This window comes from Phoenix dactylifera, chromosome 9 (assembly GCF_051530095.1).
Source record: "Phoenix dactylifera cultivar Ajwa chromosome 9, Ajwa_hap1_PhDact_Kaust_v1.1, whole genome shotgun sequence".
In the NCBI taxonomy this organism is placed as follows: Eukaryota; Viridiplantae; Streptophyta; class Magnoliopsida; order Arecales; family Arecaceae; genus Phoenix; species Phoenix dactylifera.
In genome coordinates, this window is record NC_143198.1 from 17,522,623 (window position 1) to 17,535,092 (window position 12,470).

The following is a 12,470-nucleotide window of genomic DNA, read 5'->3' on the forward strand; positions in this document are numbered from 1 at the left end:
TGTAAAAGGCTAATGAAATTCATCAAGTTAGATTTATAATGCAACCACATATCAAAATTCATTTAATGTATACATGCCAACAAAAGAATAGAACAATCAGGCCTAAAGACTAGATCAAGTTCTTTACACATGGCAGACTAAATTTGAAAAGCAATTTCATGTTCAAACACAAGACTAGAACAATAAGGCCCAAAGATGTTATTCACGTAAAACACAAGGAACAAAAACATTGCGAAAAGTAGCGTCTCAAGGACATCAATATGTCTATTCTCTTCCACTGCTGTTTCAGAAAAAAAAAAAAAATCTGCATTACAAACATGCACATATCAACATTCTTAAATCCGCACAACAAGCAACTTTCCCTTAGACAACATCCTTGAGACAGAAATGGAAAATTTTACTAAGTTCAAAATTTTCCACCCAAAGGTCAACTTAAAATAAAATTGTCCCTCAACAAGGAATAATGCTCCTCTCTCAATAGAACCTTCTGATCTCATAATATGACCATATGAAAGCAAAGTGAAGGCACTTCTAGATACCTTTGAAATGATCATCTACGACTTTCTTCCCTATACATGGCCACAATTGCTCTCCCACCAAGATGATTACCTTCTGCCCTTTCTTCATGATTGTTTTGCATGTAAAGCATCATTATGGTATCGTTTTAAATGTTCCCAAACCCACAGAGTTTCTCTATGATAGCAAAAGGGAACATAAGCATGCGTCCAAAAACAAGACTTCCACTCAACGCTGGTTCATTCAAAGAAAAATGGTAATTACCCTCAAAATTTTCCAGATTTATCAACATTTTAAGAGGCACTCTAAAGTTAAACATTTAGTAAGTTGGCTAGGTTAAGTTTGAAGTAGAGGCATTTTTTATCCAAGGTCAATTCTCCCAGACTTTTCTATGATTGAATGACAATGAGAAAAAGGGGGCTTCCTAAATAAAACAAGGGATGTTATAAACTAAGCAATTGAGCCACCTTATCAAATGAGTAACTCTCAATTTGAGTCTCAAGACTTCCTCAAAGTAGATGGATTATTAAATCACATATTTAAGAGGCAACCTTTACATCTACAGAAAGGACTAGATTGGGAGGTAGGACATCAGGCAATGACCAGTCCCAACCTAAGCCACCATTTAAGTCAATGCATAAACCTCCCCTCTCAACATGTGCACAATAAATCAATCCCCTTAAGTCATAAAAAGATAGAGAAGATCACATATCCTTGAGCTTCTTAAGCACCAGAATTAATTAAAGAGCCATTGGTTAACATAGAAAAAAGCAAGAAAACAGTGATGTACCACTGCACAAACCTATCAGCATCTCCATGTCTTAATAGGCCAAAGACACCTTTTGTAGACTGATTTTTCAAATGGTCCCAATCTTAAATCCTTTTCCACAATTCCACATACCAGATATAAGCATGTGAAAAAAAAATTTAAGCAGTTCATGGGAAGACCCTAGCAAAAGAGTAGATTCCTCATAAATATGCTATCAACAACCTTGGCCACCATCATATAAATAATTATTAATCTAATGAAATTAAATTCCTTCACCTCTTGCACCCGACCTTTGAAATCAAGGTGACAAATTAGAGCCCACATTAATATCCACCACTACTTACATATGAAGGAAGATAGGTACTCACACCCATGCTTCCCATGTGGTTATCCCATGCTCTCTCTTTGAGTGCCACCACTGGAGAATTTGAGAGTCCCACACAAACAGGACTTTCCATTTACTTAACCAAAAAATGTATCATATCAAGCCCAATAAACACTTAAAAACCCATGTCTCCAAAGTATCTAAGTCTCTTAAGCTCATCTCACCTACTCATTTGTGAGCCCCAAGCCACGTCTGGGCATTATACTCCATTTGTCTTCTTCTCCTTTTCTTCACATCTACTCCCATTGCTCTGTCTCCTCCAAACCTATACGGCAATAGTCCCATTACAGATGTAACAAGATACGGAATGTAGATGCATTTATGTGAACACGGAGCAAGAATGATAAAAAAAATGAAAAATTCAGAACTCGCAAAGGAAAAGAGAAAAAAACAGAGATGATCTTCTCTTAACAAAATATCAGACTAACTAACCCATGTGGTGGTTCCCCTCCAGGTGTGGAGCTGGTTACTCTAACATCTTATCTTTTCTTTATCATGGAAATGTCTCCTTTAGCTTATTTCCAAATAGAGTATGGAATTCTAAATAACCTCTATAGCCATTTTAAAATTACTTTTTAGTATACTTGTTGTAGATTTTGATTTTGGAGCTTTTATGGTCCAACCATTACTTGATTTGCCTCTTTGGAAGTAATGAATTCCTCTATTTTCACTTCAACCTGTTTCATTACCTCAATGAAGTAGACATAGATGGGCATCCCCTATGTTTTTTTTCACAAAAAAGAGAAAATTCATTGCATAAAAGTAATGAACTAAGAGCTCACCCATAAAGGGCTAGTTAGAAGGTTACTAATTGTCCTTGGTCCTCCCTAAGCAGCCGAGGCCTCCCAATTCCCACTATTGGACTAAAACATATAGCCCATTCCACCCACTTACGTTCTATCATCCTTATTAGGGCAAGGATCCAATCACAAAAACCATTACAAGCTTATGATCGCCCCAAAATGGCTAATGCTGCTATTAGATTAGGATATGCTTTGAAAATCATTTGCATATAATTTTGAACAATGTTTAAAATAAAACATGGATATTTTATTTGCATAATCACTTAACATTATTAGATATCCATCACATATCAGCCTTAGAGCTAGAAAGGAGTACACAAGTACTCTTGGGGATATCCAAGTGGCCAGAGCAAGGTCCGCCGTACCGGTACCGGTCGGCGTACTGGTGGCCGGCCGGACCGGTACGGTACCGGTCCGGTCCGATACGTACCGGCTGGTACCGGTCCCGTACCGGCCGGTACGCGGTGGTTTCAAAAACCACAGCGCGCGGCGCTGTGGTTCTAAAAAAAAAAAAAATCGTACCGGTGCGAACCGGCCGGTTCGCACCGGTACGAGGCCCGAACCGGCCGGTACGGGCCCCGTACCGGCCGGTACGGGCCCCGTACCGGCCGGTACGCACCCGTACCGGCCGGTTCGGATAAAAAATCGGAAAATACCGGTTTTTTATCCGTTCCGGTACCGGTCCACGGCCGGACCGGTACGGCATTCCATGGGCCAGAGTGAGCTTAAGTATCGCCCTCAAATGCCTATTGAAGTATAATGTGACTACAAAGAGTTCCTCAGCCACCAGGATGATGACCTCACACTAATACTAGGGTGTGCTCTTACATTGAACTAGTAAACCCCAGCAATCTACCGTAGAAATCACCATCAAGGTTGAGATGTGAACCACGAACATAATTTGCAAGTAGTTCCTTGACCTGAAAGATAGAACACCTAGTTCTACCTTAAAAAAATTTTGGAGCAAACCCATGGATTGTTTTTGGTATCCCGAATTACATCATTGATAGGAAGCACGCTAGTTTACTAGGCTCGGATAAGAGTGAGGATCTGGCTATCCAACAAGGAAACCATCATATAGCATTATATCAATATTAGGGTGAAAACATAATCAGACACAAAACCTGGGGCCCAGGCAATGACTTGTATTTTGTAAGTAGAATAATCGGTTTGCTGATATTATGTTTAATAATTGATTGTGTTCAAAAAAGATTTCGTACGAACTAGTTTTTTTAAAAAAGTTTCTGGCATGAGCTAGGATCCTAATAGACTATGACTTTGCATAACTAAGGTCTTGACAATGCTTGTGATCTCAATGGTCATGTGAAGACAAACGTATGATGGGGGACCGTATTGCAAAAGTTAGCTTATGCAAGAACAAGTTGACAGTTGGTTTCATCCTAACACAATAGGGATTTGATAATGTGGTATGGGTTCCATATACCCATATCAGACTATATTGCTAATATGTGACAATAACGGACCAGTAGGACAGGTTATTGGTGAGCAAAATCTAAGTTGCATAATATTGCTTATCCCCGTAACATGTCCATCACGAGGCACCTATCTCTAGTTATTAATTAGAACATGAGTCTAATTAATTATTCTCTCATTTATTAATCCTACATGGAACAAGTAAGTGCTGGTTTTAAAACATTTACTGAGCCTCAAAACGGATTTATTGGAGCCTAATTGGATTAGTTCAAGTCCAATCAAGCAAGATTGGACTAGACCTAATCCAATCCTAATTAGATTAGCACTAATAAAGTGGGAGGCCAATTCTTCCATTGGGTCACTCCCTCTCTTCTGTCCTTCGCATAATAGGAAGCCAAACTCCACAAAGGGAGTTCAACTCCTAAGAGGAAGAGGTGCCCAAGTAAGTACCATCTCCTCCTTAGCGTCCTAGCCTAACTAGGACTTCCTAGTTAGGTGCCAAGAGGGGTTGACCACTAACCCTAGTCTCTCTCCTATTTATTCTCGTAGGGAGGCAGCTAGGGGTGTGGAAAATGGTGGCATGGATATAAAAGAGGGGGTGGCACCTAGAGGCTCTTCCCAAATAAAAGATAGGAAGAGAGGAGGGTTTGATCTAAAGCAAATATCAATTCCCTACAATGAAGCATCCCCATGGCTTGTGATTTGCTGGAGATTACATACGCGGAAAGGCTCTAAGGATCATGAGCACGGAGCGATGCAGCTATAGGTAGTAAAGCTTGGAGGATCATATGCTTTCCCAATCTCGACATCTCCCAGGATGATAAATTTAATTCCAACATCACACCATAGCTTGGTTAATTCTTAAAACCCTCTGTATTTGGATGGGTTTCACGTCCATCCGTTGCAACATCTTTTAACCACATGGGCCATGGGTTGGATCAACTCTGGCATCATTTATAATAATCTAAGACCTCGCCCAAAAAGGCTAGCCAGAAAGTTATTAAGCAAGTCCCCAACGACCTCACCCAAAAAGGCTAACCCGAAAGTTATTAATTAAGTCCTTATCCCTGCTTAAGCAACCAAGACCTCCCAACACACCCAACACACAACTAATGTCACACACGCTCGTATGATCCTCACAATATATGTGAGAGGAGAAGGTAACATTTAAATATCATAACCATATACAACTCTTTTGAATATACAGTAAGCTTTTGACCCATTGTTATAATTAAAATATTCTAGATTCAATATCAAGAAAAAGGAAAAAAAGATGAAAGAAGGAAAGAGCTATCTATCATTGCGAATTTTGTAAATATTAGGCCATTTCTGATGGCTACCCAAGTAGAAGCCTCATGGGAGGAATTATAGAAAATGAGGAAAAAAGTTAGGAGAGATGTATAAAGCGAGGAGTTGGTAGAACCAAAGAATGCTGAATCGGCCCGTACCGAACAGGTATCGGCTCTGACCGGTCCGCTTCGGTGTTAAAAATCGGTATCGGCTCGTACCGGCCCATACCGGTCGATATCAGCCCAAACTGGCTAACTGTACCGACCCGTACCGGTTTCAAAGTTTTTTGGAGCTTTTAGATGCATGAACCAAGACGAACCAGTAGTATCGGTTTGGTATCGGTCCGTACCGTCCAAACCAGTACCGAACCGGTACCGGCACCCACCGGTACGTCAGTACGATCGGTATGGCAGACCGTAGAACCAAGAAAAAAGTGATGCAGAATGTGAAATTTGATTGTTGCACTCCTAGCAAGGCTAATGTGGGCTGATGAGTTGGAAAGTAGAGAAGAGCCAAGGTGATAATGGTTGGGGCAGGTCAAAGGGAAGCACAAGGTAGGGGAAGGGTATTTGTGAAATATTAAATATTCTAAACTGGATATCGGATATGTGGGTCACTTGAGGTGTAGAAGTTGTGGCATGGGAGGTTAGGCATGACTACCTAGCTTTCCTCATTAAATATAGGGGTGGTTCTATATACACCCCCCCTATTGCTCAGGACACCCCCCAAAAATTAAAAAAAAATTAAATACTCTCTACACCCCCCCATTTGCTAAGGACACCCCTAAAAAATTAAAAATTCCTAAATTACCCCCCACCCTTCCCACCCCCTCACCTAAATTGCTCTCTACACCCCCCAAACCCCCCCCCCACCCCGCTCTTCCCCTCCAAAACACCCGCCGGCTTCTCCCTTCCGCCCAAAAAACCTCGCCTCAAGCACCTCCCCGGCCATCTCCCGAGCAACGAGCACCTCGCCGGCGGAGGAGGAGGGGGGAGGCGGAGGAGGAGGACGGGGAGGCGGGGGGAGGCGGAGGGGGAGGTGGGGGATGGGGAGGAGGAGGAAGGAGGACGGGGAGGTGGGGGAAGAGGAGTGAGAGGAGGTGGCGGAGGAGGAGGGGGGAGGCGGAGGAGGAGGACGGGGAGGTGGAGGGGGAGGTGGAGGGGGAGGACGGGGAGGTGGAGGGGAGGAGGGGGGGGAGGTGGGGGATGGGGAGGAGGAGGAAGGAGGACGGGGAGGTGGGGGAAGAGGAGTGAGAGGAGGTGGCGGAGGAGGAGGGGGGAGGCGGAGGAGGAGGACGGGGAGGTGGAGGGGGAGGTGGAGGGGAGGACGGGGAGGTGGAGGGGAGGAGGGGGGGAGGTGGGGGATGGGGAGGAGGAGGAAGGAGGAAGGGGGGTGTACTGAGAAAATTTCAAGGGCAATATGGTAATTACACTAAAGGTTAGTTTGGGTATTTTTTTTTTGGTTTTTGGGGGGTGTCCTGAGCAATAGGGGGGGTGTATATAGAACTACCCTAAATATAGGATAGCTCTTTCAAAACCTCCACCAAATCCTCAAAATATTTACACAAAGTAGAACTTAAGACACGCAACAATAATTCATAAATCTATCGATCTCTTAAAAGACTTCCTTAATTTCTTCAATCTCAAATTTCTCTAATGAGAATTCAGCGTCCCCAAATAGCACTAGAAAAGTCAAACAAACTAAAGGAGCTTTTTTTAATAAATCTTCCATTCTGCACCATCTACATTAAAATGAAGGACCTCCTTTCTGCAATTTTGTCATACTCAAAAGCATGGAATGCCGTACCGGCCCGTACCGGCCGGTACGTACCGGTCCGGTCCTAGACCGGTACCGGAACCACTAAAAAACCGGTATTTCCCGATTTTTTAGCCGAACCGGCCGGTACGCACCGGCCGGTACGGGTGCGTACCGGCCAATTCAGAGCCCATACCGGCCGGTTCAGAGCCCGTACCGGCCGGTACCGGCCTCATACCGGTGCGTTTTTTTTTTAGAATCACAGCGCCTCGCGCTGTGGTTTTTGAAACCACCACGTACCGGCCGGCACGGTACCGGTACCAGTCGATACGTACCGGATCGGACCGGTACCGTACCGGTCCGGCCGGCCACCGGTACGCCGACCGGTACCGGTACGGCGGACCTTGCTCAAAAGCCTACTTGATTGAACCTATTTAAATAGAAAATCTAAGGTGGCCAATGTATGGAGAATAATTCCTAGAATTCTTTTCAACTATTTAAAGCTAGTAACCACCAATCCCTCAAGTGTATCACTAAATGTTTTACCAAGGTTTTATTTCTATCTTCAATTAGTTTTTTGCCTCCACCTTGCCCAAAGCAAATGCTTAAAATGGCTCCTAATTTAGATCTTTAGATTTCTCTACATTCCATAAATCTATCTTGATTTTAAAAAACCATTCACCACATTTCTTTCACACAGTCCCCATAAAGATCCAACAATGATTTTCTATAGTGAGATATACTCAAAATTGGAGAAATCTTGGACCTGAATGCACTATTAAAAGCCAAAGTTATTTAGTTGGTGAAGTCAAGGGTTTGGATCATGCATCACAATCTATATCATAATTATTAGAGCCAATGTCCAGATGCCAAGAGCACCAAAAGATCTATTCAAAGCATGAAAACCACTTGATAGTCCAAATTGTTAATTTATTAAATTATACTCATTTAATATTTATTACTCTTATTTATTAAGTTATTCAGCTCTTAGGTAAATATCTTAAGTTACTTGGCCATCAAGTTACTTGGGTCCCAAGTCATACCCGAGTACTTGGTCCTTGAGTTTGGTCATATATGTTATCAAGGAATTTTAAAAATAAGTATCCAATCAAGTATTGTAACTATTCCCTTGCTTTCATCACTCTTTCCTCCTCCCTCTCTAGTACTTTCTTCTCTCTATTCCCTTGATTTCTTATCCTTAGTAGGGCCATCTATGCATAAGCAGGCCATCGCCTTAGCAGTCCTGCATCTTTAGTAAATCATTGCCTATCTCAAAATATAGGAAAGTATAAAAACATGGCATAGGATAAGGTACGCCATACCGGCCCGAACCGGGCGGTACGGAGCGTACCATACTATACCAATTCGGTACCGACAATGGTACGGATGGTGTACCGACTCTCAGTACACCAAAAAAACTCCGTACTATACTATACCAACACTATGTTAGCGTAGCACCGGTACGGGAGAGATGGCAAACCTTGGCATAGGAACTATCCAAGTCGCACAACTTGCCTTGAAAATCATACCAAATAACAAAACCAGTACTAAAAGGAAACTCCAAAGTTTACCATCCTATACAAACATTAGAAAATCATTTTGTCCAAAAGAAATACTCTCATAAGTCATACCTTCTTTAGAAGAAAAACTAATCGCATTTGAGTTTTGAAAATGAAATAGGGAGGAAATACCAGAATCTCATATTCTATTCTTCGCACGAATAAACCCAACCTAGCAACATTGCTAAAAATTTTGTCCTTATTGTCATCCATTTGTCAAAATGTTCACCTATTTAAGCAAAGAAATCTTATTACACAGCAAACCATCTCTTTTCCTATAAACAATTAAGTCAATGTTACTCAATTTATAACATTCAAACAGCAATCATCTTTTGATCTCCAAATCTTTGTTTACTCCATTGAATGATATTCATTAGCAAAGCTATTTAACATTGCCCATGAAAATAACCTGCTTCCATAATGATGTTAAGACCAATGTTGGTGATCCTACAAAAATCATCCAGTTCAATAACTCTATTTTCAAGCACAAGCATAATTTATTGATGTAACAAACATATCTTCTGCTCAACAAATCCAAAATAGTGAAGTAAGATATCACAGGCTCATTTCCACATTCAGCGTGTGATTTTTTTATTTCACAATGAATCCTAACTTCAATTATTTGCAAGAACATAGGAGAGGTAGAAAATAAAAATATATTTGTAGGAGGGCTTTTATCAGCACCTGCTATTCAAACAAGTGAATCACAGAATCAACCTTTATGACATTCCGATATCAATTTATCAGCTTAAGGCTATTAGAAAACACCCAAACTAAACATGACCGCTAATAACATCTTTAAAACAAATGGAAATCCCCAACTTGTCCACTTTCAAAATCTTACAACCAGTGTTGCATGGACATGAACATGAGAATCAAATTCAGACACATACAAGAAGAAATAATGAGATACAGGGATATATAGAAAAAAATAAAGATAATTAAAATATACATCCAAATATTGTACAAAAGAAAACATTAAAAGATAGTATTTTTTTAAAATCTTCCAATATACATTTTCCTATTCAAATATTTTAATTATCTTAAGGAATTTAGAAAATGGTATTTTGCAAAGATTTTTAATGTTTACATTCTTGACCACTCGCTAAAAAACAAAAGCTGAGGTTTAACATTATTACAATCAGTGTTATAAAAGATGGTTACATTATGCAGCCATCAAGGGAGCAAATAGCACATATGCATTTTCTTGGCTGCATATTCGACAACATATGGTTTAGTATTTTTTAAACATCTAAAATAAATAAAATACATTAAATACAATAACCATAATAATAATTTAGCAATATATTTTAATAAATAATAACAATATTAATAATAATGAAAGCTACTAATTAGCGCTTGCTACTTACTAGTTATTACCTAATAGCAATAGTTAAAATATAATAAACATATTGATGTTATTAACAACATCCATATCTAAGCCCTCTAGAATCCATATCCAACCGGACCATTAGCTTGAAATAGTTTCATCCACATGGGCTCACATAAAAGTGAAACGCATATATGGGCTCATTAAGCTAAGTAGGATGCATGTGTAGCCACGCAATGCTAAGCATGCTGCGTATGCAGCCACACGATGCTAAGGTGACTGCCTTTTCAATCCAACCCATATGCTCTCTGACTGCATAGATTAACTGCATACAGGAAAAGAAGTGTTGTCTGGGGATCACATCTACACATGCAGCACATAAACCACTGAAACACTGATTATAATGGTGAACTTATTATTGGAAAAGTCCGACTCTATCAACTTCTAAAAGCAGCAACTAAAAAAAGGTAAATATCCAAGTGTCTGATATGTATCCAATTGGGATGCATATCTAACAAAGAAGAGCTGGAAAAGAGTGTCCAAGTATACTCAATCAAACTAACATTAGGGCTTGCATAGCATATACAACATTCCCTTAATAGTCGCATAAAATATTATCTTAAAAAAAGTACAATTTAATAAAATAAACGAGGAAAGAGTTGGTGAAAAATTACATGAGTATGTGTAACAAATTAATTGCAAAGGGTAATTTTGATGACCAAATGTCAAATAATTTGTTTGGATCTTAGTTACCAGAAGCAGGTGCGGGTGTGAGAGCATGAATATGGGAAGCAGCTCCCATAAAATAAAATTAATAGGAATGCTTAGGTAGTGGGGACACATTTTCGAGGACATTCGGAAGTCCATTTATGATCACTGTTGAAAGCCGAAACTATTCTTGAACCTTACCAACTGTTCCCTCCATTAGATACATATCCATGCCATACCCACCTCTAGACGTGCCACCCAAGCAGTCAGTCTACAACACTTAAGAACACATAACTCCACTACTTGAATGATGCGGAATTGTGGGTGATGGTCTAGTTAGCTGACATACCAAAGGACCTCAAGGAACCAATTGCTAATTGAGCTACATCTAACTTAATATTATTTGGAAGAGAGAGCTTCATATTTTCTGTTATATGATATCAGCGACAATTGTTGCCCAAGGTGACAAGCCAAGAGGGGGGGGTGAATTGGTTTCTTCTTAACTTTAGTGCTTTTAAAACTTTCTTAGTTAAATGCGATGGATGCTTACTTAGGTTATTAGAGTGAGTTAAACTAATGCAAGAATAGAAAGTAAAGCAAGAGAGAATGAAAGCACAAACACAATCCAAACACAACAATATATAGTGGTTCGGTGCTCTCCTTAGCACCTACGTCCACTCCCCAAGCGTACCCTTGGGAATTCACTATAATCTCGCGGATTACAGTTGGATTGTTTTCCGGGCTCACAATCCAAAAACCTTGTTGGTTTTACGGGATCACCAACGAACCTATACAACTTTGGTTTTCCGGGTTCATCAAAAACCTTGTTGGTTTTGCGGGCTCACCAACGAACCTTTACAACTTTGGTTTTCCGGGTTTACCAAAAACCTTTGTTGGTTTTGCGGGCTCACCAACGAACCTTTACAAAGTATTCAAACAAATGAAAAGAAAAGATTTAAACTCCTAAATGAGCATATAGAACAATATGAGCAATGAAGAAGAGTTAGAAAGAAATTATCGCTTTGAAGTCGCTTGGCTCTTCTTTGTCAAGGAAGCTTCACTCTTCAATGGGGGAAGGAGCTCTTGATGCCTCTTTGAATCTGCTCAATCCCTTTCTTTGATTTTTGAATGAAGCTCTTGATGAAGAAGATTAGGGCACTTTTGTATTCTTGTGTATTCTTTGATAGACCTCTCAAAAGATATATCTCTCTGATGAATAGTGCCCCTTTAAATAGCCTCCCACCTTCTTTGGTCAAGCCCCAATGGTTAGAATTCAAAAACTAGCCGTTACTGACCTTGGGAAGGACAAAAAGTACATCTGCAGAACTATCCGTTACTGTTCAGCCCGTGTTTGGGTCGGCTCAACCTGTCCTTGGGTCGACCCAACTTGGCCTTGGGTCGACTCAAACATTCCTTGGGTCGACCCTCTCAGAGAACACAGAAACATGAATTTCAACCTTCCTTCACTTGGGTCGACCCAACCATTCTTTGGGTCGACTCAAAGTTCACTTGGGTCGACTCAACTTCTTCTTGGGTCGACCCTCTCAGTAATTCCAGAGAGCCATTTTCTGTCTGTCTTTCTGTCTTCCATTTGGGTCGACCCTCTCAGGGTTTGGGTCGACTCAAAGTTCACTTGGGTCGACTCAACTTCTTCTTGGGTCGACCCTCTCAGTAATTCCAGAGAACCATTTTCTGTCTGTCTTTCTGTCTTGCCTTTGGGTCGACCCTCTCAGGGTTTGGGTCGACTCAAGCTTGGGTCGACTCAACCACTGTGTGGGTCGACCCTCTCAGTAAATCCAGAGAGCATTTTTCCTTTGCATTTTGAGGTTCTTTGGAGGTTGGGTCGACTCATGCCTACCTTGGGTCGACCCAACTCACTGTTCATTTGTGCTGTTTTTGCAGGAGTGTGCCAGATGATTCC

The 12,470-nt window shown here is 40.8% G+C and overlaps 1 pseudogene across 1 annotated transcript in view; it reads right to left on the reverse strand.

The window, feature by feature from the left end:
- LOC103721833 (calcium-dependent protein kinase 17-like) overlaps positions 1–12,470 on the reverse strand; it is a 40,727-nt pseudogene that overhangs the window by 6,309 nt on the left and 21,948 nt on the right. The gene's annotated exons all lie outside the window — the stretch shown is intronic.